Source organism: Cibotium barometz, chromosome 7 (genome assembly GCF_041138505.1).
Source record: "Cibotium barometz isolate CiBa-2024 chromosome 7, ASM4113850v1, whole genome shotgun sequence".
In the NCBI taxonomy this organism is placed as follows: Eukaryota; Viridiplantae; Streptophyta; class Polypodiopsida; order Cyatheales; family Cibotiaceae; genus Cibotium; species Cibotium barometz.
Window position 1 is genome coordinate 22,801,202 of NC_141052.1, and position 25,676 is coordinate 22,826,877.

Below are 25,676 nucleotides of genomic sequence, written 5' to 3' on the forward strand. Positions count from 1 at the left end.
GGCTACTAGATAAAAAAGGTGATGTGAGGACAAGCCTAAAGTATATCAATAAATATACCTAATTTAGATCCTAAAGCTAGTGGATAGAATGTTCACTCCCCCCCTCCCATTGGTCCAAACTTGATTAAAATGTCATTAAAATTAATCCTAAAATGCTTCATCTTTCCTCCTCCTCGGTGCCTTCACACCTTTCTCCTGCTGCCACAATGTCTCCACACCTTTCTCTTGGTTCTCGTCTCGCTGTGGGCGAGGGAAGTTTTCCTCCATGATCTGGGTTCATCCGCAGTACGCTAACGTCATCTTTTTTCTCGGAAGATTAGCCTGGGCCTTTCTAGTCCATTTTTCGTAGCGCCTCTCAGGCTTGCTGCTTTTCCACCCAATTAAACACCTCTATTTATACCTTTTTTTTCTCCTACCAAAGTGACAACTTTGTGCTTCCCCCACTTATCCAAGGTCGGTTCTTTTCCCTCCTCTGGAGTCTCGAGTTGCATGGATCTTGTCACCGGCACCATGGCTTATGATTCTGCCACCTTTGTGGTCATCCTGATTACTTCTTTCTCGTCTAAATCTTGGATTTCCATGGCATTTACTACCGACGGACTTGATATTGAAGCTTTGGCTCCTTCCACTACATCCCTATGATTCCTCCAAATCTCATATAGATAAATTTGCAATGACCTCGAGCATGGCAATAGAAGCATGCAAAAGTGGTTCATTGAGCCTTGGGCACATTCCTGTGAGGAAAATTTCCATGTGGATGGAATGGTGGCCTTTGGCATGAATCCTATGGAGCCATTGGCGGGATGTGTTGAACTATCGCCGCCACTAGGGCTTGGACTATAGGTTGTTGAGGGGCTCTCCTCCCATTGTTTCTACATGCCTCTCTAGTGTGTGTGTCGGTTCTATAAATGGCGCATCAGATCTTGTTTAAGCTGCATTCTTCAGCTCCATGACCATGATTCTTACACCTTGAACACCAAGTGCCTCACCGAACTTTGGGAGGGGACTTTGCTCCTTCACTAGTCAACTGATCCATGGCCATAGCCAGCAGCTCCTTGGTTGTTTTTCCTACCTTCTTGCTCTTCGACCTTGCCTTGCGATCTTCCTCCTCCTCCTTCGATTCCTCACTTGAAGTTGAGTGATCAGAATCATCCTCCTCCTCCTCCAAAGAGTGAGAAGCAGACCTTTGGACTTCCTCTTCCTCTTCCTCTTGGTCTTGCCTTTACTCTTGAAAAAACCTACCAACACGTGCTCTCTCCCGAGATCTGATTCAACCAGTCATTCTCGTGAGATTGGCACCAGCCTACTGCCCTTTATAATTGCTTGTTTAGTCCCTTCATAAAATAGGAATTAAGGATCTCCTCCACGAGTCGATTGGTTGCATCTAGTGTTTGGAGAAGCTTTTGAAACTTAGCAACATAGTCTTTAATCGTAAGGCTTTTCTGGCTCATCCGGCAGAGCTTATCAAGCACATGCACTGATGTTTTATCTTTCTAGAATCTTTGAGAAGAAAGGCATCTGTGATTTCATTGCATGTGGGAAAATGAGCATACTCGTACTACTGAGCAACCGAGGGAGCGACACTTTTTTGTAATGTTGAGAGAAAAACAACTTTCTTGAGGTTCTAATCTACCATGCCATGGGAACGTTCATGCGCCATGCACTGTCAAAGAGAAGGATGTGGGCATCTGCATCCTTAAAGGAATTCCCATAGAATTTTGGATACTTCACTGTGATAGCTAGTCGCTGAAGCATGTTGTAATGTAGAAGGCGGGGAGGTGGTGGTATAAATAGTGGTGGTGGTGGTGGTGGTGGTGGGCATCTGCATCCTTAAAGGAATTCCCAGAGAATTTTGGATACTTCACTGTGATAGCTAGTCGCTGAAGCATGTTGTAATGTAGAAGGCGGGTGTAGAAGGCGGGGAGGTGGTGGTATAAATAGTGGTGGTGGTGGTGGTGGAGTTACCGGTTCTTCTTTTGATTCATGTTTTGTTTCTTCTAGTTCTTTTGGTCCTTCTTCTTCCGGTTCTTCTTCGGGTCCAGCAAACTGGAGCTCCTGAGCTTCGAGCCATGCCGAGTAGCGCAGTTCATGTGATGACATGAAGCATTGATTCGAGCATAAAGGAATCAAGAATCAAGTAAAGCAGTAAGTGAAATAGGCAGCAAGACACATCGTGGTCTCGTCGAGGTTTACCGCTACCCCGATCAACCTACTTTGTTGATGAGTGCCTCTAGTTATGCATATAGCAATACACCATTCTAATACGAGACATGCATAGGATGATGAAGAAACAACTTATCGGTTTATAGGAGATTGCACAAGCAGAAATGTTTACTTAAGACTGATCATCTCCTGCGTATAATCTGGATTACAACAAAAGATACTGGACTTAACCGACAGATTCATAGGAAATAAAAAACAAGACAAGTATACAAAAAAGATAGACAAACACGACAAATATCCAAAGATGATACATAAAGATCTCCTTGGATTCACAAAAGAGAAGTAATATAGCAATAGCCTTTGTACTACAGAGTTTTGATTACATCTTTTATACTGCTTGCACAATCATAGTAGAGTGGTACAAAGATACCCTCGTGCTCTGAGCATGGCTGATTTACAAAAGTAATTACCTAATTAACTAGTGTTAAGTGCATCATCTCTGATGCACTTAACTAGTGTTAAGTGCATCGTCTCTGATGTTCTGGTGGCATTTCGGCTCAATCGTTGTCTAGTCTGGGAGTTGTCCGATGCCCGTGGCCCAATACCTAGGTGGGGGAGTATCGAGTTGCCCTAGACCTATCACTTGGGAATCGTTATCCTCGAGAGAAACACGTCCCTTGCTTTATTTTCAACAACTTTAGAATATATTACCGGCCTTGTCATAATCTTGCATCCACAGTTCACATAGAAATCCATGCAGCAAACATTCTCACATGAGAGAGATAACCTTTTCTATTTTCTTAAAGAAAAGTTCTCTAGTTAAATACATTAGACAATCCCTTTTCTTAATCAAGAACTTCTAGAGTTAGTCCCACTTACACGACGAGGTAGAGGCCTAATATTTGCATGGTAACGGGGAGGTGAGCTGGTTCTCCCCTTGGGAGAAATTTGGAGCTACCGCTATTTGAGGTTTCATTGTATCCTCATCATGGTCAACTACCCTTCGACACCGACATCCTCCACATTCTGCAAGTCCTCTATGAGCCATTATTTATTTTCGTGGTTGAGCCTTTGCTTATTTCAGGGAAGTAACTCACATGGCCTGGGAGTTGAATGGAGATACTCTGTTATGTAGAGTATATTGAGAACCTCTTGGAGATAGAGCCTCTAATCTCAGTTTATTCTTCAACCACTCACTAGGCTTTATTCATAATTAACAATCAAGTTGTAGTTTTTTTTCTTTATCCTAGTAGTGAAAATGGAAGAAACAGAGAAAGACATTGATTCATTAAGAGACATCTAGATATGGGAGCAGAAGCGCAAGAAAGTTGTAGGTAGTTGGAGAGGAGACCGGCAGAGGGAGAAAGGGACAAGAGATTGAGAGAGAGTGTGAAGGAGAATGAGACAAAGAATACCAGAGGGAGAAGTCCATGAGTGGGTGAGGGAATTAGTGATGGAGGGGGATTGTGAGAGTGGTGAGGGGGATTTGGTTGATGAGGGGTTTACTAGCAAGGGAGTGTAAGAGGGGTGGTGAGGGCTGAGAGAGGGGGGTGAGTATAGGCGAGGGTGGTGAGAGGCTATGCATGAGCGAATCATGGAGAGTGAGGGGGACTGGTTGCTAGCACAAATGAGTGGTGAGGAGGGGGTTCACACGTGGATCACTTTAAAAAATGCCCCCTCTACAAGTGGCTTGATGAGTGGTAAGGAGGGGGTTTGCTACAAAAGGTGGTGAGAACTCGAGAGTAGCGAGGGATGTGAGTAGAGCTGTTTGCTGACGAGGGACAAAATGGAGAGAGTGAGGCGAAGCCCTCTCACCAGCCATGGCGGTGGCTTTCGAGGAGGAGTACCTGGGGGGTCTAAAATGGTGCACATAATAGGGAGTCAATGCCAACGCAGAGGAAGAAGTCGTGGCCGGATAGCGTGGTTGGCCAGTGGGGAGGAAAAAGATAAGGCATGCATCTACAGCAGCATGGCCGGTGGAATGAAATAACGAAGAACGTTTATGCTCCATATCATCTGGCCGGAGGTCCACCACCCAGCGAGAGAGAGGGAGGACTAATGATGAAGGGGGGGTGCTGCGCTAAGGAGCTGGTCGCCACCTCCTTTATTTTTTAGAAAATAAAATAAAATTTAGAAATAAAGCTAAAGGGTTTCTAACAAAAATTTACATCATTTTCTCCTTAAAGAAATTGAGATGTCTCCTCCTCTCAAAAAGAGGTAGGGAAAATGTTGATACAACTTAGGTTCATCTTCCGAGGTAGCATCTTCTCTTGGGAAGTCTTTCCAAAAACGAACTAAATATTCCCTAATGACTCTATTTTCGAGAGTCCCTTCTTTAGAACTAAGGATTCTATTTGGTTGAATTTCTTAAGTGCTTTGGGATGGTATGACTATTTTATCATCATCTAGGATATGGTCAAGACTAGATACATAGGCTTTCAAAGGGTTTACATGGAATACATTATAGACTTTTAGATGAGGGGGTAGCAATAGCTCATAGGCTTGGTCATTGATTCTTTTGGTGATGACATAAGGTCCACAGTATCGAGGGCATCACTTTTTACACTTTCCTAAAGATATAGAGCTTCTTTTTGGATGTACCCTTAGAAAGACCATATCTCCTTCTTTGAATAATTGTTGAGATCTTTTGACATTAGCATAATGTTTTTGTATGTCTTAGGCAACCTTGATCTCCTTCCGGAAAACTTTCATTTCTTGATCCATATAATCCAGAGCATTTGTTTAGAGGCTTCTACTCTATTCATTTGTTTAAAGGCTTCTACTCTATTCATTAGATCAAACCAATTTAATGGTATTATACAATCTTGACCATATAAAGCCTTAAAATGGGACATACCTATCCTCTTGTGATAGTTGAGTGATAGGTAAATTCTACCAATGGGCAGGTAATGAAGCCATAGATTTGGCTCGCATTCCAATAAGCCATGAGTGTCTTCAATGACTTGATTTTCCCTTTCAGTCTGACCATCTACCTCTGGATGAGAGGCCATGCTAAAGTTTAATTGAGTTACAATCCCCTTAAAAAGATCAGTCCAAAACCGAGAAGTAAACTTTGTATCCCTTTCACTGACAATCCTTTTTGGTGGCAAACCATGCAGTTTGAATATCTCTTTGATGAATATTCTTAGAATGTCCATTTCCTTGAAGGTGTTTTTGTGAGAAATTAAATGGGCTACTTTTGTTAGCCTTTCCACCACCATCGTGATAGAGTCATAACCCCCTTATACAGAAAGAAGGATTGTAAGAAAATCTATACTGATACATTCCCACTTCATTTGAGGAATGTCTAGGGGTGAAATTGGCCTTTCATCCTTGTTCCTTTGATAAGATAAGAATTGTGTGACATACCTGAGTATATCTTTCTTGAATCCTGGCCAAGAGAAACTCGTTTGTAGTAGAACATTCAACATCTTCACATATCTTGGATGTCTGGCCAATGTTGCATATCATGAGCTTCACGTAGGAATTGATCTTTTAACTCTTTAATGTTTGGTATGCACAGCCTTAGTTGGCCGAGTAAGAATCCAAAAGAGTGTAATCTTTGATTATCCTACTCTTTTTCTCAGAGTGAGTTGTTTGGGCCAAGAGTTGTAAATTATGCCCAAAGTACTTATCTAAGGAGGCTGCATTGTACTTCACTTCCATAAGTAAAGGGTTACTATCATAGAGATTGTAGACACAAAGAACTTCCTACTCAATGCTTTTACAACTACATTAGCTTTGCCCTGTCTATATTTGATTTTAAAGTCAAATTCTCATAAAAATCCACTTTAGCTCTTATGATCTATAGTAAACATGAACCTTCTGCCAAGTAGGTATTGTTGCCATAACTTAAGAGAATGAATTATAGCCAAACGTTCTAGACCATGAGTAGCATAGTTTCTCTCGTAATCTTTGAGTTTCCTTCAAGTGTAAGCTACTAGTTTTCCTTCTCCACCAGTAGCTAATCCATTAGCATTAGTGACTACTTCAAAATGTGCATCAAAATTTTACAGTTGAAGGATGGGTGAAGTTGTGAGAGACACCTTGAGTTTATCAAAACTTTGTTGATGCTTCTTAGTTCAAACTATTTTTGTATTCTTTTTAAATATCTTCAATCAAGGTGTGGCTATCTTTGCATAATCTTGAGTAAATATTTGGTACCACCCTATGATTCCAAGAAATGCTTGAATCTCCTTGATGTTGGATGGTTAAGGCTATTCCACTATATCTTGTACCTTTGCCGGGTCTATTGAAATCCCATCCTTAGAGACAATGAATCCCAAATATTCATTTTTTTCTAGAAAGAAGGTACACTTACACTTTTTAGCAAAGAGTTGATACTCCCTTAGGATTTCTAGAACTTCTCTAACTTGGGCTTCGTGCTCTTTCTCATCCTTAGAGTAGATCAGAATATCATCAAAGAACACCAAAACATGATTGTCAAGATGCTTCCTGAATATATCTTGCATGAGCCTGTTAAATTTTACTAGGGCATTAGTCAACCCAAACATCATGATGTATTAATAATGCCCATATTTAGAATTAAATGCTTTCTTTGGGATGTCTTCTTCCTTGACCCTAATCTGATAGTAGCTAGACTTCAAATCAATTTGTGTGAAGACGGGCTCTGTGAAGTTGATCTAGAAGTTTTTCAATCCTAGGGATTGGATATTTATTCTTCACTGTGATTTAATTTAGCCCCCTATAGTACCTCCTCAAGAATTTCCCAAAACTCTCTCTCTCTCTCTCTCTCTCTCTCTCTCTCTCTCTCTCTCTCTCTCTCTCTCTCTTTATACTACACATCAAGGTGTAGTCTTTTTTGAGTCAATAAATGGGCATAGAAACACCCCTAATAGTAGAGAGGTGTGGCAATAACTATTGGGAATGGGTGGATGAGAAAGGGACCATCTAGGACATTGTTGAAAGTGTGGAAGAAGGTGTTGACAATGAGCACAACAAGTATTGAAGCTTTTTGAGAAGTAGAGTTAGATCTAGGTTGCTTTTACAAAGAGAGAGACTGTGTATCCAACTAGTGGGTTTGTTCCCCAAAAAACCCACCATCCTATACTCTAGAATCCAAAGAAGGGAACAATATTTCCATTCCCATTTTCCCCAAAAACATTCTTATCTTCTATAACACCATATGACAAGTCTGGAGGTTTCAAATGTCAACATAAGTTTCATTCTATTATTGGCATATTACTTGATACATGAAATTAATAAGAGTCCATACAATGAAAATACAAAAGTGTTGTTGACATTCCTTGACACATGGAAATTTCAAGAGCCCATTCACTAAGAATGGAAATTTCAAGAGCCCATTCACTAAGAATATGGGTGACATCACGTACAGAAAAAGTCATAAACATTCGTGAAAGGAACAAAACCATAGTAAATGTTATAAATAAGGAAAACATCCATGAAATGTCATAAAGATCATGGTCCTCTGTAGATGACTTGAAACCAATATGCTACATCACATGTAGATAGAGAGAGCCAAGATTCGCTCCCAAAAATAGATAGATTATCATTATAAATAGGTATATATAGGTCAGCCCTATTATGATGATGTTAGCCATATATATCACACAAGGGTCTCTGGCTTTAGGTGAAAAAACCCTTGGGGAGTACAAGGGAAAAACCCTAGCCCCTATACATACCCATGACAAAACATAAATATACATAAAGTTTGACTAGGTATGCTGTGCACTATCATGGTCTTTTCTTTATGATATATACAATGGTAATCATAGATCATGTGCATGTCAAACATGCGGCTATCTGTCAGGTTCAGAGTGAAGGCCCCTCACAAAAGTGCATCATAACCATTTACATCATGCTCAATGCATAGACAATGCCTATGTGTACTGATTGTGTAGTACTGACTATGACATTCTACCCATCCCACCACAACCTGCAAACAAATCAATGATGCTATGACTAACCTCTGTGAATGTAGTGATAAGACACCTATAAAAACAAAGTTTCTTCTTATCAAATGTCATAAGATTGAGAGCCAGCATGCATGGATGGATAAAGCATGAGAACAAGCATGGATGGATAAATCATGAATAATTAGTCTCACCAGTAGAATATACCTGTTCTCTCAGCCCCCCCATGTATATATGTCCGTGCCGCCTTGGTCCTTGGAAACGTAAGATGCCTACTTTCCATGAGCACACTCCTAGTTGCTAGTGGAAAGCTCCTGGGATCCACTTAAGCACCACGAACATGATGCATGGTCGGCATAGGGAAATCTTCCCTCCTAGAGAACATTCCCAATGTCAAATCAATACCTGAAATGAAGGTCATACTCATTATCATGTCTTTCATGGACATCCTACCCTCCTGCCATACCAAACATAACCATAGAGGCTACTCTTACCCTCTTGCCATGTCGAACATAACCTTGGTCATATAACAAAGTATTTTTGCACCACAATGCCAACCCATTCTTGGTTGCACTCTCATGAACAAGTGGAAAATGAGATGCTAGGCAACAAGTAACAAACCAACCTTGATCGGCAATAAAAAGCCGACTGCAAGCTCTGTTGCACCCCATGCCAACTCATTGGAGAACTTGTTCCAAGGGGAAAATTCTTCTAAATCTACAAACTCCACTTGCAAGCTAGTTGGAAAGTCTGCCCAAACAAAGTTCACCACTTTTGTGTGCAAGGCTCACAAGCATGAGAGAGAGATGGTTTATTTATCTTTTCCAACCATGCTTCAATCCTGAATCACAAGAACATGCATACAAAGTTAGATGTGGCATTTATAACTAATACAAAGAAAAGTAAGTACACCCAACTAAACACGTACATCTCATTGTCTGGACCAGCCACTAAGTTGACCACATTTGTAAGCATGGCAGTGATATATGTATAGAACCTGGGGCCTACAAATAGTAAGAAGAGAGTTTTTTATACCTAGTTTATGAAATCATTGTAGGGTTGAGTTGCTTACTCTTATTTACATTGTACTCACCGGTTTAGACTCCCCACCTAACCCTGTGATCGAGATGGATCCGATGCTCTTTTGCTCCTGCTCTCCCTTTGCTGGTTGTCCCTTTGATGTCTTAATTATTCAACTCTTGTATCATTAAAAATGACAATAAATTGAACAAAACACAAGTATATGGTCCGAGAGAAATGGAAAATAAATTTGGTGCATAAGTGACCACCCGAAGTTCCAATAGGGAAAATTTGGACTCACTTTTGGGCCTTTTAATCTCTTTGAGATTCTAGGGAATATTCCATAAGGACCAATGAGGGTGAGACTACGGAAATTTTGAGGTTACTTTTTGGTGGGAAGGCCATAACTTGAGCATAAAAACTCCAAATTCGTCGAAGGTTGGTGTGTTAGAATCCTCTCATGAAGATCTTTCCAATGATACGTTACATGACATAGTTTTGAGGTACTATGGATAGAGTTATCCATGATCCCCCTTTTCATAATAGAATGATGACTTGGCATTTCTTAGAGGGCCCAAAAATGAGTCCACATTTTCCCTAATGTCTTTCTTCACATTTGTAATGAAGCGTTTGTAATGAAGCGGTGGACACATGACTGTGGAGACAAATTGTACATAGGAGGCCAAAGGCCAAACGCATACATTCTATTAGGGCAGGGGCCAAGTGTAAGTGAGGGACCTAGGCCAACTAGGGTGGACATTAATAAGTATGTGTGAAAAGGGGGCCATGGTATATAGGCCAATGTGAACTATAATCAGAATTAACTCATACTAATCATGAATTAAAAGCTAACAAGATTTTTGGCAATCTTGCCCTAAGGCTTCTCCTTGCTCATGGATGGTGCTCCTAAACCCATGTTCCCACTCCATTATTTGAGTGGTCAATCATAGTTCATTGCAGTGGTATCAGAGCTTCCTATTGATCCTATTTCTCCAGAATTTTACCATGGTTTTCTAGATAAATTTCCAGCCCTTATGTGCTTGAAGGAAACCCACGTTTCATCATCGCTCTTGGTTGCATCATCTCACCTTTGAATACTATCATTTAGGCAACATTAGGGGGATACTATTTAGCATAATTAGCTCCTAATCTATGGTTTAGAGAGGCAACAATAGGCCGTGCCCATTTTCTATAGAGAAGGGTGACATTTTCTATAGAGAAGGGTGCCCATTTTCTATAGAGAAGGGTGCCATTTTCTTGAAGTGGGACTCCATTCTAGTGTGAATACAAACTTAAATGCTTTCTTAAGCTTAGCAATGGCGTCTTCTATCAGTTTCTACCATCTTGGAGACCTATTTCATTAGATTTGAGGGCCATGGACTCTTCAAAAGGCTACAAGGCCCATGTTTTTCATCAAGGCAAGATCATTTAGCAACCAACATTCAATATTGTGGCTTCTTGGTAACATTTGAACAATTGATAAACATTTTATTGCATCAATTGATTGATTTCTTGGATTTCTTGAATCTACACTTGAGATTTGGGGTTTTCTTCCAAGCGAACCAATTAATGATGACATAATTAAACAAAGTTTCTTACCAAATGGCCAATTAATCAACCATTGCTCTCAAGTTTGGATTTTGCTAAGAATGAATCATTTTCATCCTCTTGTGAAGCCTTGTGGTTTATTTCAAGCTTTTGGAAGCATTATTTACCTTGCTATTGCTTATTGGATGCTTCAAATTCTCAAATGCATGTAAATGGTATGCCAAATGTGCAAAAATCTTGGCAAACATATGCTATGAAGGGGATTTTAAGATTATTAATGGTAAGCATCAAAGAAAAGGCTTTGAGAAATTTCATTTCTAATCACTATTAGATTTAACTTTGGATGTGTTGAATCATTAGTGATGATTGATGGTGCATGCGTACATACTTGAATGTATGAACAATTGTAAAAGCATGAGTCATGCTTAAAATCAATTTGTAAGTGATCTCACCACCTGTTTAAATAGTTCATTCACTCTCCACATCACTTTGCATTACACCTTCTATTTCTAGCATACTAGTGATGTGTGAGGGTACCCCGATATATGGAGGAGAGACCGTGGGGAGCATGTCTTGAACTCACTGTGCCATGAGTGCCATAGGAAAGTGATACGGTGAGGGATTAAGGTACATGGTGGGGAAGAAATGGCCCAAAACTTTTCCCTTGGATTGTAAACTTGGGTAAAGAGCTTGGCCGGGGAAATCGAAAAGCTTCAACATGCTCCACCGACGTACATCCTCAAGACAATATCAAGAGAAATCTTGTGGCAAAATGATGCATGGGTGAGGTATTGGGACAATTATGCAATGATTTTGGCATGCAAAAAGACACTTACAATGGTCAAATTCACATGCAATTGGATTTCATTGGACATTAGGGCAATTTGGCAATGAGTGCATGAGTGTTGTAACACTTCATTACATTGAGATTTTTCCCAATTTCAAAGGGGATGCTGTTCGATTTTGCTCAGAAATTCATGTGTGGATGTAATAAAAATCCTAATTCAATCATCAGGGTTTTGGGCAAGTGACAAGGTCTCTACATTGCATTACAAATTTCTTCTCCAGAGCTTTGAAACAAGCTAATGATTGCATAAATCAAATACCAGAAGTGGGCCTTATTTAGGGTTTCACTAGATTCATAAAACCCTAATTTAGTCCAAGGGGTTTTGAAGGTTCAAAAAAGTGATTGGATATATTTATAGTACTCCCTGAGACCTACCAAATGACACAAAAAAATTTGGAATTAGGTACTGCATGCTTGGTCAACACACAAAAGTCAAAACAGAGAATACTTCCACTTTGAGTCAAGCAACAGGATTTTTGTTTAGGGATAGTACCACTTAAGATCTTTCCAAAATCTATTGCCGAAAAAATTCTAACTTCATATTAGGGTTTTGGAGCCAAATTACTATTTTCAGCAATGTTGTACAAAGCCTAAAACAAAGAATATTAGGGCTATCTTAACATTTTTTGTTATTGAATATTTGGATACAATGCAACAAGAGCTATCCATAGAGCCCTAGATCAACAATTTTTGACACCATTTGAACCTTTTACTAGCCATTATGCCAAGGGGCATCCATCCAAGCAAGCGATGGGACTTCAAGATATAAGAGAAGACAGGGAAATGGTGAATGAATATCATGTAGAGGTGATTGATGAAGAGGACATGAGTTTACAAGGGGACAACGACAATGAAAATATGACACATAAGACAAATAATGTGAAAATGGGGCCAAGTTTTGAAAATGTGGCCAATGCATCAAATAAATTGGGAGGAGAAAACGCACCCCCGTGATTCCCGCTTATGACAAATGACATGTTACAAATGATGATGATGATGAGAAAGCAGGATGGAATCCATGATGCAACCACTTGTTAAAAGAATGATGCAACCAATAATGAAAGAGATTAGGGGCATTCATGATGACATAAAGAGAAAGGATGAAGATAAGGGTGCACGATCTCATAATGTTCAGTGACAAGCTCATGTTGAAGACAAAGAGAACCATCACCTAGGTTTTCATTCTACTTATGGTGCTATGTGCAACCCAATGCTTCCGTACACACCAAATGAAGGCAAAGGAAAGGTTCATGCATTTCCAAACCCAAGGAATGAAGGCTCAAAATTCCCAAGGAGTGATGGTCATGTTCCATTCAAGGGGAATACTCATCGAGGTGATGCTTCAAGACCTCATGTTGTTGAGGAAGATCTTGTTGGTGAGTTTGAGGATAAAAATGATTATATGGATGAGCCTATGCATAGGCATGGTGACCATCATGGGGATGGAGATGGAACCAAGGCTGTAAAAGATTATCCTTTCAAAGTTTAGTGGTGATGAAGGTACTACAATGACATCTTTGAGGAGTGGGTGAACAAATTGGATCTCTATTTTGAGATAAACCCTTGAAGTGAGAAAGCAAAGGTTTACTTTGCTACCTTACACTTGGAAGGGTATGTTCATGCATGGTGGATGCATCTCCAATCACAAAATTATGAGGTCACAAGTTGGGATGCATTCAAGGCAGATATGAGAGAAGCATTCACTTCCAAGATGCAAAAAGATAAAATGTTTTGTGAATGAGACAATCTACAACAAATCTACAACAAAGATACTTGAGTGTGAAGAAATATACACATAAGTTTCTTGAACTTATGCTTCATGTTGAATGGTTTAGTGAAGAGTTTAAAATAGTGAAGTATATCAAGGGCTTGAAGAATGCAATTGGAATGGATATGAAGGCACAAAGACCAACAGCTCTCAAGGATGCAATGATCTTGGTCAAGGTATATGAGGAAAAGTATACAAATACATGGGTGAATCATCGGCGAGATTATGGGTCAAATGCTTTCACAAAGCCACCTTTTAACACTCCCAATGTACCTAAATTTCCTACCATCTATGGTAGTGGTGGCAAACCATACACTACGGGTGGTTTCAAAAGTGAGAATACTTCTCAAAAGCCTTCACAACAAGTGGGTGAAAATCCAACCAATGATGGGGTTACCAAGACCAAATTTGTGAGGGAAGACCGCATCAATCAAATGAGGGACAAAAACCTATACTACAATGTGGTGGAAAGTATCACAAAGAGCATTGGAAGGAGTGCAAAGCCTGCAATGTCAAAATTAATATGGTTTAGTCAAAAGTGGTGGATGAGACTAAGGACAAAGAAATAGAGCCACTTGATGAGCCATATGAGTTTGTGGATGCCGACCATTATTTAGACCTGGAAGGGGAGTTTCCTTTTGATCCCAATGGTTCTCTTGGTGATCTTTTTTATTACAATGATGGCTTACTACATACTTTGGGTGCTACAACTGCATATGGACACAATTCTACTCTTTGTTCCATATCCAACAAATCCTATGCTAGTTGCAAAGGGTCACATACATTGAGATTCAAGGCTACGGTCAAGGGAAGGATTGCATTTGTGTTGGTGGACAGCGGTAGCACACACAATTTTGTGAACTATAATTTACTGCGAAATCTCAAGTTGTACTCGAAGGAATTAGCAACAATGAAGAGAAAAGTTGAAGTGGCAAACGAGGATAACATGGATTTCATAATGATTTGTAGAAATGTGGAATTGATGCTCTCAAAGGATTACACTTGCAAAGCTGAATTGTTGGTGCTAGGGGTCGATTGAAATGGTTTTGCGGTGTGATTGTCTATCAAATCTTGGAGCCTTCTCTATGAATTTGCAACAAGGATTTTTGAGGTTTATGCATGGAAAGGAGACCATTACATTGCATGGTTTTTGGCACCTCAAATTTAACCTTGATCAATATCACACAACTCAACTTCAAGAGAGAATTGAAAAAGAGTGGCTATATGTACGTTTTTTAGCTTTGTAAACATGAGGATAATGAGAAAGAGAGCAAAGTTACACATGTGGTCATGGAGAAGCTGCTTAAGGAGTATGAAGATGTGTTCCATATGCCCAAGTGCTTGCAACCAATGAGGGAGGTAGATCATGCCATTGAGTTAGATCCTAATGCAAGGCTGGTCAATAAACCTCTGCATAGATTATCAAAAGTGGAGAAAGATGAAGTGGCAAAGCAAGTTAAAGAGCTCATAGATATAGGGTGGGTGGAACCGAGTCAATCATCATTTGTATCGCCCGTTTTATTGGTGAAGAAGAAGGATGAGACTTTTAGAATGTGCATAGATGATCGGGATGTTAATAAAATCATCATCAAGAATAGGTACCCAATCCCAAGAATTGATGATCTCTTAGATGAATTTAAGAGTGCCAAGTTCTTCACCAAGATTGACTTGCAGTCCAATTACCACCAAATAAGAATGAAAAGTGGGGGATGAGCACAAGATGACATTTCATCCTGAAAGAGGTCTCTATCATTTCATGGTGATGTCGTTTAGGCTATGTAATGCACTCACCACTTTTCTGTTGGAAATAACCCAAATATAAAGACAATATTAAAGCCCAAGGTTCAAAGGTTATTATCGTTGTAACCAGCATTTTAAAAGGCACAAGAATCTAGTCAAAGAGGTGAAAATAGGATGCCCTCCTCTGTAGAGATTCAGGGAGAAAATAGAGGGCAGTGCCCACCTACATTCAGTCCAACTCTCCATATTCCTCTCCATCTCTCCTAAAATCAAGGCACATCTCGTATATTCGAGGATGTACTCTTGGCCTATAAAAAGGCACCTTTGGGAATGAAAAATCAATTCTCGTGTTTGATTCATGCCCTCTGCATGCTTGTATGATTAGCTTAATCTCATTTTAATCATATTCTTAATCACCCATCACTAATGGCATACATATGCTTTGATCCACCATAAATTCATCATTACTGCCATTTTACTTCATGGTATCAGAGTTAGGCGATCCCTTGGTACCGTAATTACACTTCTCTAATCATTTTTACAACATAATTCATTATGAATAGATCATTAAGATTTTATTACTACTTTGGTGGGCTTTGATCTCTATGTACACTTAATATTTTGGTGATCTAAAATTTTAGGCGCTTTCTCATCACATCATGGCACATAGTCGAGCCTCTTTAATTGCTCAAAAACGTCATGCGGTGCAGCAGATTTGTGCATTTTTAAAAAATCGACACCGTTGGCTTGCAGAGTCCAGAACTCACTATAGAGTGAGTCATTCAAGGAATTGTTTGGGGGATTTTGTATCCCTGAGTCATTGGAGGAATTGTTTGGGGGCTTTTGTATCCCTAAAAGGGTTCTCAAAAGGATCAACCACACAGGCTACACAAGGGATATTATCAATCGACTGTTTTCTACAGAATACCACAATAAGAAGAACTTCTTGATTTGTTCAATTAATCTTTAAATACTTGGTCTTTTTATCCATTCAAGTTTTAAATATTTAATTCATGTGTTTCTAAAGCCTTATATAGCCTCACTTCAAGTTTCCCTTCTTATTTGTTGGTACTCCATTTGAGCACTCCAAATCAGAGTACCCCCCGCACATGCCAACACTGAACTTACCTCAGAAAAACAAGCAATTAATCTTTATAATTAAAATGTTTAGTGACCATTTCTTGGTCTAACCCAACATTAGAGAGTTTCTATTGATGTTTATGTAAACAATTTTGACTCTTACTCTCATTTTCTACCCCTAATTGTACCCACCAAAGCCATATAGTTTTTTGCATATACAAAACATGGTGCTTATCTCAATGTATTTGGGGTTTTGGGATAATTACTTACATTAATCACAATTGTAGGAGATTATACACTGCCCTAGGTTTATCTCAATGGTAAGAACTTCTCATGGCTTCATCTAAAATGCCAGATAAGTTTAATGGCCAAGGTTTCCACACCTGGCAAACCAAAATTAAGGGGTACTTAATGAAGAAGAATCTATGGAGTCTTGTAAAACCACAACCTGCTGATGGAGATGAAAATTTTGTTATTATATTATAGAAACCACTATTGCATTGCAATCCAAAGATGAGCAAGCATTGGGCATCATAATCACTACACTTGATGATGGTTACATTCATTACATTGATGATGATAACACTACTGCAATGGCATGGGACACACTTGAAAAGATATTTAATGCTAAGGCTAAACACTCCAAAATTAGTCTTAAAATTCAATTGTATGAGCTTAAAATGGAATATAGTGAAGGCGTGGCTTTACTAATCAAGAGACTTAAGAGTCTTTGACTTAACTTGTGTATGTGAAGGCTCCAGTATATGAAGAAGATGTCATTGCCATATTGTTAAAGGCTATGCCTTCAAATTTCAATCAAATAGTCACTATGCTTTAAAGAGAAGTAACCCATTCCTTCTTTGGAAAGTGTGATTAACTCTTTGCAAGAAGAAGAGAAGAAACTTGTCAAAGATGACTTTAGAGGTGCCTATGTTGTCTCCTCTAACAATATGAAGAAAAAGTGTGCAAGCTATGGAAGAACAAATAATCTTACTAACGACTGCTTCACCAACAATCCATGTGTGCATTGTGGAAAGACAAATCACTCATCTTAAAGATGCTATCTCAAGGACAAGAAGAAAGGAAAGAAGAAAGTCAACACTGTTGTAGAAGAAACCAACCTTGCTCAAGTGTGTGAAGATGTAGAGGACTCTTATGCCTTTTAAAACATTATCTAAGTCATATTTGGCTATGCCTTATGTCTGTGGGAGCACTAGTTGTTGAGTAATTCTTGTTGTGTTGCTGGCTGCTTAACTCTTTGTTGTGTATACCCACTTATTGTTGTTAATCCATGCCTTGAAGTTTGTAAGAGAAGAGTACACACACCCTATGTACCCTATGTTGTGATTAAGGGGGTTCTCTATCTCAATGTATCAAGGAGGATTTGTTGTTAGGCAAAGTCAGTTATAAGTCATTGTTTTCATGTTTGGATTATAGGAGGGTGTTGGAAATAACCCAAACATAAAGACAAGATTAAAACCCAAGGTTCAAAGGTTATTATCCATGTAACTACAACATTGTAAAAGGCACAAGAGTCTAGTCAAAGAGGTGAAAAGAGGGCACCCTCCTCTGTAGAGAATCAGGGAGAAAATTGAGGCAGTGCCCACCTACATTCACTCCACCTCTCCTACAATAACTCTACCTCTCCACATTCCTCTCCATCTCTCCATCTCTCCTAAAATTAGGGCACCTCTCCTATATTCAAGGATGTACTCTTGGCCTATAAAACGACACCTTTGGGAGTGAAAAATCAGTTCTCGTATTTGATTCATGCCCTCCGCATGCTTGTGTGTTAGCTTAGTCTCATTTTAATCATATTCTTAATCACCCATCACTAATGGCATACATATGCTTTGATCTGCCCCCATAAATGCATCATTACCTCCATTTTCCTTCATTTTCAAGCATTGATGAACAAAGTGCTACAACCATTCCTCTTCAAGTTTGTATTGGTGTTTTTTTAATGAAATATTGGTGTATAGAAAGAGTTAAAAGGAGCACTTACTGAGTTCATGTGTGTGAAGGAAGTATTTGATGCATTGAGAGCCAACCAATTGTATGCTAAAGAAACCAAGTGTACATTCATGGAAAAGGAGGTGGAATACCTTGTCACATTGTACACATTGATGGCATAAAGGTAGATCCCAAGAAGGTGGAATGTGTGAAGAATTGGCCTACTCCCATCAATCTCACTCAAGTGCGGGGATTCTTAGGTCTCTCAGCATTTTATGATCGGTGAGAAGTATGCACATATAGTAGCTCCTTTGATGGATAAGTTGAAGAAGGATGCATTCTTTTGGGATGTTACAGCACAAAAGAGTTTTGGTGAGCTAAAAAGAATGCTTACTACGGCACCTATCTTGATATGCTCGGATTTCTCCAAGCCTTTCACTAATAGAGCAGATACATGTAGAAGAGGCATTGGTGCCATGTTGTATCAAGACCATGGGGTAATTTCTTATGAAGTCCACAAACTTGATGACAAGGATATGGGGATGCATGTGCATGACCAAATCTTACATGCAATCAAGAAATGCCATCACTATCTTTATGGAAGAAAGTTTTATGTGCAAAGTGACCATAGGGTTCTTTAATTATTCTTATCACAATCAAATCTTTCACCACCTAAGCAAAGAAGGTGTTTGGCTACCCTTCAGCAATATGATTTTGAGATCACATATATAAAGGGAAAGGAAAATGTGGTGGCAAATTCACTTTCTAGAATATGGGCATGTTCATTATATCAGACATCACAGAAGTGCATAATGATTGGATTGAGGAGATTCAAGAGGAATACATACTTGATTATGAGGCTTCACAAATAGTGCAAAAATAACAGCATGGTGTTTTTATGATTTACCTCATTTTCGGTTACAAAATGGTATCCTCTATCGCGCAAAGAAAGGGTGTATCTTATACCCCACTCATCCTTCAAGAAAAAGGTCATGGTGGATGAGATGCATTCTAATCCCATGGTGGGACATTTGGGTTTTTTCAAAACCTACAATGGCATAAGAAAGAGATTCAATTGGAAAGGTCAATGTAGGGAATTCAAAGAGTATGTTGCTAAGTGTATGCCTTGTGAACTCAACAAGGATACCACACACAAGCCCGATAGATTGCTTCAGCTCTTACCTATTCCGGAGGGTAATGTATGCATATTGTTATGGATTCAATGCCTGGCTTGCCTTCTACCAAGAGGGGATGGGATAGCATCTATGTGGTGGTTGATTGATTGTTGACAAAAGTTGCCCATTTTGTACCAACAGAAGTGAGACACTCGACATCTATGGTGGCACACCAATTCATGGAAAATGTGTTCAAGTTGCATAGTATGCCTCAAAAAATAGTCAGTGATGGAGATGTGAAGTTCATTGGCACATTTTGGCGTACATTGTTTGATAGCATGGGTACCAAGTTGACTCCTAGCACAACCTATCACCCAGAAACCGATGGGTCAAATCGAGAGGGTCAATAAGTGGCTTGAGACGACTTACTTGAGGAACTATTTCTATGAAACGCAACATGCATGGGATAATTGGTTGCATTTGGAAGAGTTCGCCTACAATAACACCTATCATAGTAGTATTGTAATGTCGCTTTGTAAGGCTATGTACGGCTACAAGGTGCATGTACGGATCATAGAATTCAAGAAAGAGAATGCAAATCTACATGTAAGGGAGGAAATGGAAAGAACGCAAACACTTTTGCAAACATGCAAAGAGAACATCAAGAAGTCTCAAGAGAAGATGAAGCATTATGAAGATGCACATCGCCGCCGCAGACCATTGGAATTCAAAGAAGGGGACTTTGTGTTCTTGACAACACCTAAGACTCGATATGGATCTCTCAAAGGTAGTACCAACACAAAGCTTGCACACCATTAAATTGGGCCATACAAAGTATTGAGAAGGGTTTGTGAAGAAGTGGCTTATCAATTGATACTTCCATCTACTACAAGGATACATGATGTCTTTCATGTATCACATATGAAGGTTTGTGTTAGGCTGGGGAGGTGCAAGTATTGGATGAGCTTCCACCCATGAGTGAATATAGCATGGTGGAGTACATTCCAGAGAAGGTGTTAGGAGGAGAAAGAGAGAAGGTGTTACGCAACCACACTTTTCGTGAATACCTTGTCAAAGGTTTTCCTTAAGATGAAGCAATATAGAAGAACACCTCTATGTTGGAGGGGATGGAACACCTTTTTGATATATCTAAGGTGGATTTTTGAGTCAAAACAGTGAAAAACAGCTTGTTGTAATTTACTATTTACGAGGCATAAGAGAGGCTTAAATGGATGCAATTGATATATACACTTCTTAGACATGATTGACAGTGAGTTGGGCAGCATTACACAAAGTTTTGGAGGTCTCAAAGGCTCAAATCATGCTCTTTTGTATAGTTTTGGCAAAGAAGTGTGAAGTTGTTCATTTTGATGCTTATGCAAACCATCCATACTATGGTTTTACTCTGTGCATGTTTTCAGGATGAAACATATTTGGGTGGGGATGGTTTGTAATGAAGAGGTGTGTGGATAGAAATTGTACATAGGAGGCCAAGGGCCAAGCATAAGTTGTATTAGGCCAAGGGGTCAAATGTAAGTGAGGGAGATAGGCTTATGGGCCAAAGGCCAAGTAGGGTGAACATTAATAAGTATGTGTGAAAAGGGGGCCATGGTATATAGACCAATATGAATTGTTAAATCACAATTAACTCATACTAAACAAGAATTAGAAGCTAACAAGATTTCATGAAAATATTGCCCTTCTCCGCTCATGGATGGTGCTCCTACACCCATGTTACCACTCCATGCTTTGAGTGGTCAATCATAGGTCATTGCATCATTGTTGAACCTTTTTCCTCAATGGGTTTATACTCTCACGAGGGAGTAAAATCATGATGGATGTATGAAAAATCTAATGAGGAATGTAGACGAGATTAAGCACAAGACCCACCATAGATACATAATGAGATTTAGTTGAGACAGAGTTACTCATGGGCATAGAGCTCATTTCGGATGAATGCCTCATTCGAAGTGGATAGTCTAACCACCAAGGGCATAGATTCATATCCCACCTCAAAACATCATGCTTCTAAAAGCGTTGAGGATACATGCACTCCACACTATTGGGGTTAGCCCATAATCAGATTTGTGGAGGGCATGAATTTAATTTCAAGGCCCTCAGTAATGTACCCACTCACCTAGCATACATGTCAATTAGAGTGATGCATAAAGAAGAGACCTAGAGCATGATGGAAAACTAAAACACCCCTTAAAACTAAAACACCCCTTACCTATACACAATCCTCTCTTAGTAAATAGTTGAATCTCTAGTTGCTTAGATGTATCACCCATGGGCTTCATATCTCTTACAATGTCAAGGAAGGCATCTTCTACATGGTTATCCCTTTCATCATTTAACCGCTCCACAAAACCTTCAAGTAGCAACAAGCCTCTCATATTAATGTCTCTAATAAGACCTCAAATAATACTTAGACTCTCTTCACACATGCAATGCCAATATGTGTCCTTCTTGACATAGGTTTTCAATTTTGCGCAATCTCAAAACCTCCTCGAAAATTTCTAATGTAACCTTCATATTTCACATTAGTTTGAATCATCATGTGCAAAATGGTAGATTTCTTGCAACATCACAACAAACAAAAATGGACCATCGCATGTTGTTGGGAAAAAACATGACAAACATAACACAAACATAAGCACCACATGTTAACCCTCCAATCTCACCTATCAGGCTCTAGACTGAGCAAGGGTGAGTATCTTGTCCCTCACTAGATAATTTTTCTTGTTCCAATCATATGCATAAGTGAATTGGAAAAATGCATCACCATTTTTGGTAGGGTTTGCAATCTGCAACAATTTGTATGTTTTGTCTTGAAAGACATTCTCCACCCCTCTAGCCTCTTTGATATGAGCATATGTGAACTCCTCGAGTGTCATACTTTCCCTATCCAACTTTGAAGTGGCCTTTTCAATGATTCAAAGAACTCTTCCTATGTAGGATGGAAATAAACATGAGTTGTAATAATGGAAGTGAAATGGAACCATGATCAAAACAATATCAATAAAGATTTTATCTTCCAAACTAGAGTAAGGACAATTAGCTAGTGCATTATACCATACAGTAGGGCCATGCCTATGCTCTAGAGACATCTCAACTTCAACCCAATGCCTTTCCTCATCTATCAACTGCTCCAAAAAAGATTTCTTATATGCCAAACCGAACTTTTGAAAGAGGAACACCTCATGTGCAAATGAGGGTGCCACATGGGCACGAGTAATCCTATACCAAATGTTAAAATATGAATACTTGTGTATGTGACAAGCAATAAAAACTAAAGTGAGACTGAGGCACCTACTCATCATTAGTGACTCTCAAAGCCAACAACAATTCACCCTGTATTCTTTTCTCCACATCGATGAAGTGGCAAACAACCTTCATGTACATTTGAGGTACATGCTCATAACCTACAAACCTAACTCATTATAAGGAGAAATAAAAGAGAATCAAATTATTAACTTAACTCATTCAATGTGAAAGCATTAACTTACATTCTTGTATGCATTGCATCCATGATTTGAGTCTTTGATTGCTATCCCAAATATAAAACTTATGACCCTTGAGATCGTGCTAGTCTTCATTGACTACTTCTTCCTTTATGGCATCCTTGAATGGGATTTTTCCACCCTTTTTTATTTTAGCCAATCCATTCCAAGAATACCATCATAAATATCAAGGGGCCTCACATGGAAGTAGCAGTTGGTTGGTTTACCATTGAGATCAAACTCTAGATCCCCTATGGTATGCTAAGAAATTACTTCCTTTGCCACACTAGCTAGCTCAATGACCATTTTTTGTGGATGGTTTTTGATTAAGAACTAATTGTTTGATGCAGTTTGGTGAAAGAAGTAAATGAGTACTTCCAGAATCAATCAACAATTTAAAATGCGTACCATGATGGGATGTTGGTGTCTAGATCACTGAAAATTATGATTTTCACCTTGGTGCTCTATCCAGCATAAACCCAGGCTGGCCTCCTCTTCATCTTCAAGGGCTGCTACCTCATATTTGATCACAGCAACTCTTCCTCTTCGACGACCCTGTACTTGATATTTCAAGGGCCTTGAACTCTATTTCTTTCTTGACTTGGTTGATGAATGGAAGCAATTCTTCCCCTAGATTAGTTTGTGGGTTCCTGGGAAATTTTGGAGGAGGTAATTTTGAAAGGTTAAGAGGCTTGGGGAGATGAGGGAATTCAACAGAACATGACCTGGTTGATGGCAATCGTGTCACACTCCACTTTGCCATGCATATCATTCTATAGGGTCTATGGGCGAGGAAAGAGTGGTAGTGAATTTCAACCATTGATCTCGGTCGATTGAAGGGTGGTCACTACAAGAGAATGAGAACATAGCTGCACAAACTAGAGAGACATGGAAGTGAGAGAGAGGCCATGGGCGAATTTGCGATGTGGAGGGGTTTACGCGGCTATTTACTACATAGCTATATGCATGGCTATATGCACGGATATATGCATGGATATATGCGCATCTATATGTGTGTCTATAAGCGTGTCTATGCTGATATATGACCCTTGAAATCGTGCTAGTCTTTATTGACTATTTCTTCCTTTATGGCATCCTTGAATGAGATTTTTCCACCCTTTTTTATTTTAACCAATCCATTCCAAGAATACCATCATAAATATCAAGGGGCATCACATGCAAGTAGCAGTTGGTTGGTTTACCATTGAGATCAAACTCTAGATCCCCTATGGTATGCTGGAAATTACTTCCCTGCCACCACTAGCTAGCTCAACGACCATTTTTGTGGATGGTTTTTGATTAAGACTTAATTGTCTGATGCAGTTTGGTGTGAAAGAAGTAAATGAGTACTTCTAGAATCAATCAACAATTTAAAATGCTTACCCATGATGGGATGTTGGTGTCTAGATCACTAAAAATTACGATTTTCACCTTCGTGCTCTACCCAGGCTCTGGCCTCCTCTTCATCTTCAAGGGTTGCTACCTCATATTTGATCATAGCAACTCTTCCTCTTCGACGACCCTATCCTTGATATTTCAAGGGCCTTGAACTCTATTTCTTACTTGACTCGGTTGTTGAATGGAAGAAATTCTTCCCCTAGATTAGTTTGTGGGTTCCTAGGAAAGTTTGGAGGAGGTAATTTTGAAAGGTTAAGAGGCTTGGGGAGATGAGGAAATTCAACACAACATGACTTGGTTGATGGAAATCATTGCACACTCCACTTTGCCATGCATATCATTCTATAGGGTCTATGGGGCGAGGAAAGAGTGGTAGTGAATTTCAACCATTGATCTCGGTCGATTGAAGGGTGATCACTACAAGAGAATGAGAACATAGCCGCACAAACTAGAGAGACATGGAAGTGAGAGAGGGGCCATGGGCGAATTTGCAATCTGGAGGGGTTTACGTGGCTATTTACATAGCTATATGCGTGGCTATATGCACGGATATATGCACGGATATATGCGCGTCTATAAGCGTGTCTATACTGATATACGACCCTTAAGATCGTGCTAGTTTTCATTGACTACTTCTTTCTTTATGGCATCCTTGAATGAGATTTTTCCACCCTTTTTTATTTTAACCAATCCATTCCAAGAATACCATCATAAATATCAAGGGGCATCACATGCAAGTAGCAGTTGGTTGGTTTACCATTGAGATCAAACTCTAGATCCCCTATGGTATGCTGGAAATTACTTCCCTGCCACCACTAGCTAGCTCAACGACCATTTTTGTGGATGGTTTTTGATTAAGACTTAATTGTCTGATGCAGTTTGGTGTGAAAGAAGTAAATGAGTACTTCTAGAATCAATCAACAATTTAAAATGCTTACCATGATGGGATGTTGGTGTCTAGATCACTGAAAATCATGATTTTCACCCTGGTGCTCTATCTAGCATAAACCGAGGCTCTAGCCTACTCTTCATCTTTAACGGTTGCTACCTCATATTTGATCATAGCAACTCTTCCTCTTCGACGACCCTGTCCTTGATATTTCAAGGGCCTTGAACTCTATTTCTTACTTGACTCGGTTGTTGAATGGAAGAAATTCTTTCGCTAGATTAGTTTTTGGGTTCCTGGGAAAGTTTGGAGGAGGTAATTTTGAAAGGTTCAGAGGCTTGGGGAGATGAGGGAATTCAGCACAACATGACGTGGTTGATGGCAATCGTGGCACACTCCACTTTGCCATGCATATCATTCTATAGGGTCTATGGGCGAGGAAAGAGTGGTAGTGAATTTCAACCATTGATCTCGGTCGATTGAAGGGTGATCACTACAAGAGAATGAGAACATAGCCGCACAAACTAGAGAGAGATGGAAGTGAGAGAGGGGCCATGGGAAAATTTACGATCTGGAGAGGTTTTCGCGGCTATTTACGTAACTATATGCATGGCTATATGCACGGATATACACGCATCTATAAGTGCGTCTATACTGATATACGACCCTTGAGATTGTGCTAGTCTTGATTGACTACTTCTTCCTTTATGGCATCCTTGAATGAGATTTTTCCACCCTTTTTTATTTTAGCCAATCCATTC

At 39.5% G+C, this 25,676-nt stretch overlaps 1 protein-coding gene across 17 annotated transcripts in view; it reads right to left on the reverse strand.

The window, feature by feature from the left end:
* LOC147636790 (uncharacterized) overlaps positions 1 to 25,676 on the reverse strand; it is an 89,594-nt gene that overhangs the window by 2,079 nt on the left and 61,839 nt on the right. For 2 of the 17 annotated variants that reach the window (XR_015266230.1, XR_015266239.1), the window contains 4 exons: positions 9,151 to 9,221; positions 8,986 to 9,061; positions 8,683 to 8,898; positions 8,140 to 8,462 (listed from right to left, as the gene is read on the reverse strand). The exons of 6 other annotated variants lie outside the window; for them this stretch is intronic. The gene's annotated coding sequence lies outside the window, so the exon portion shown is untranslated. 9 more of the 17 variants (XR_015266231.1, XR_015266234.1, XR_015266236.1 and 6 more) reach the window with 9 other exon arrangements.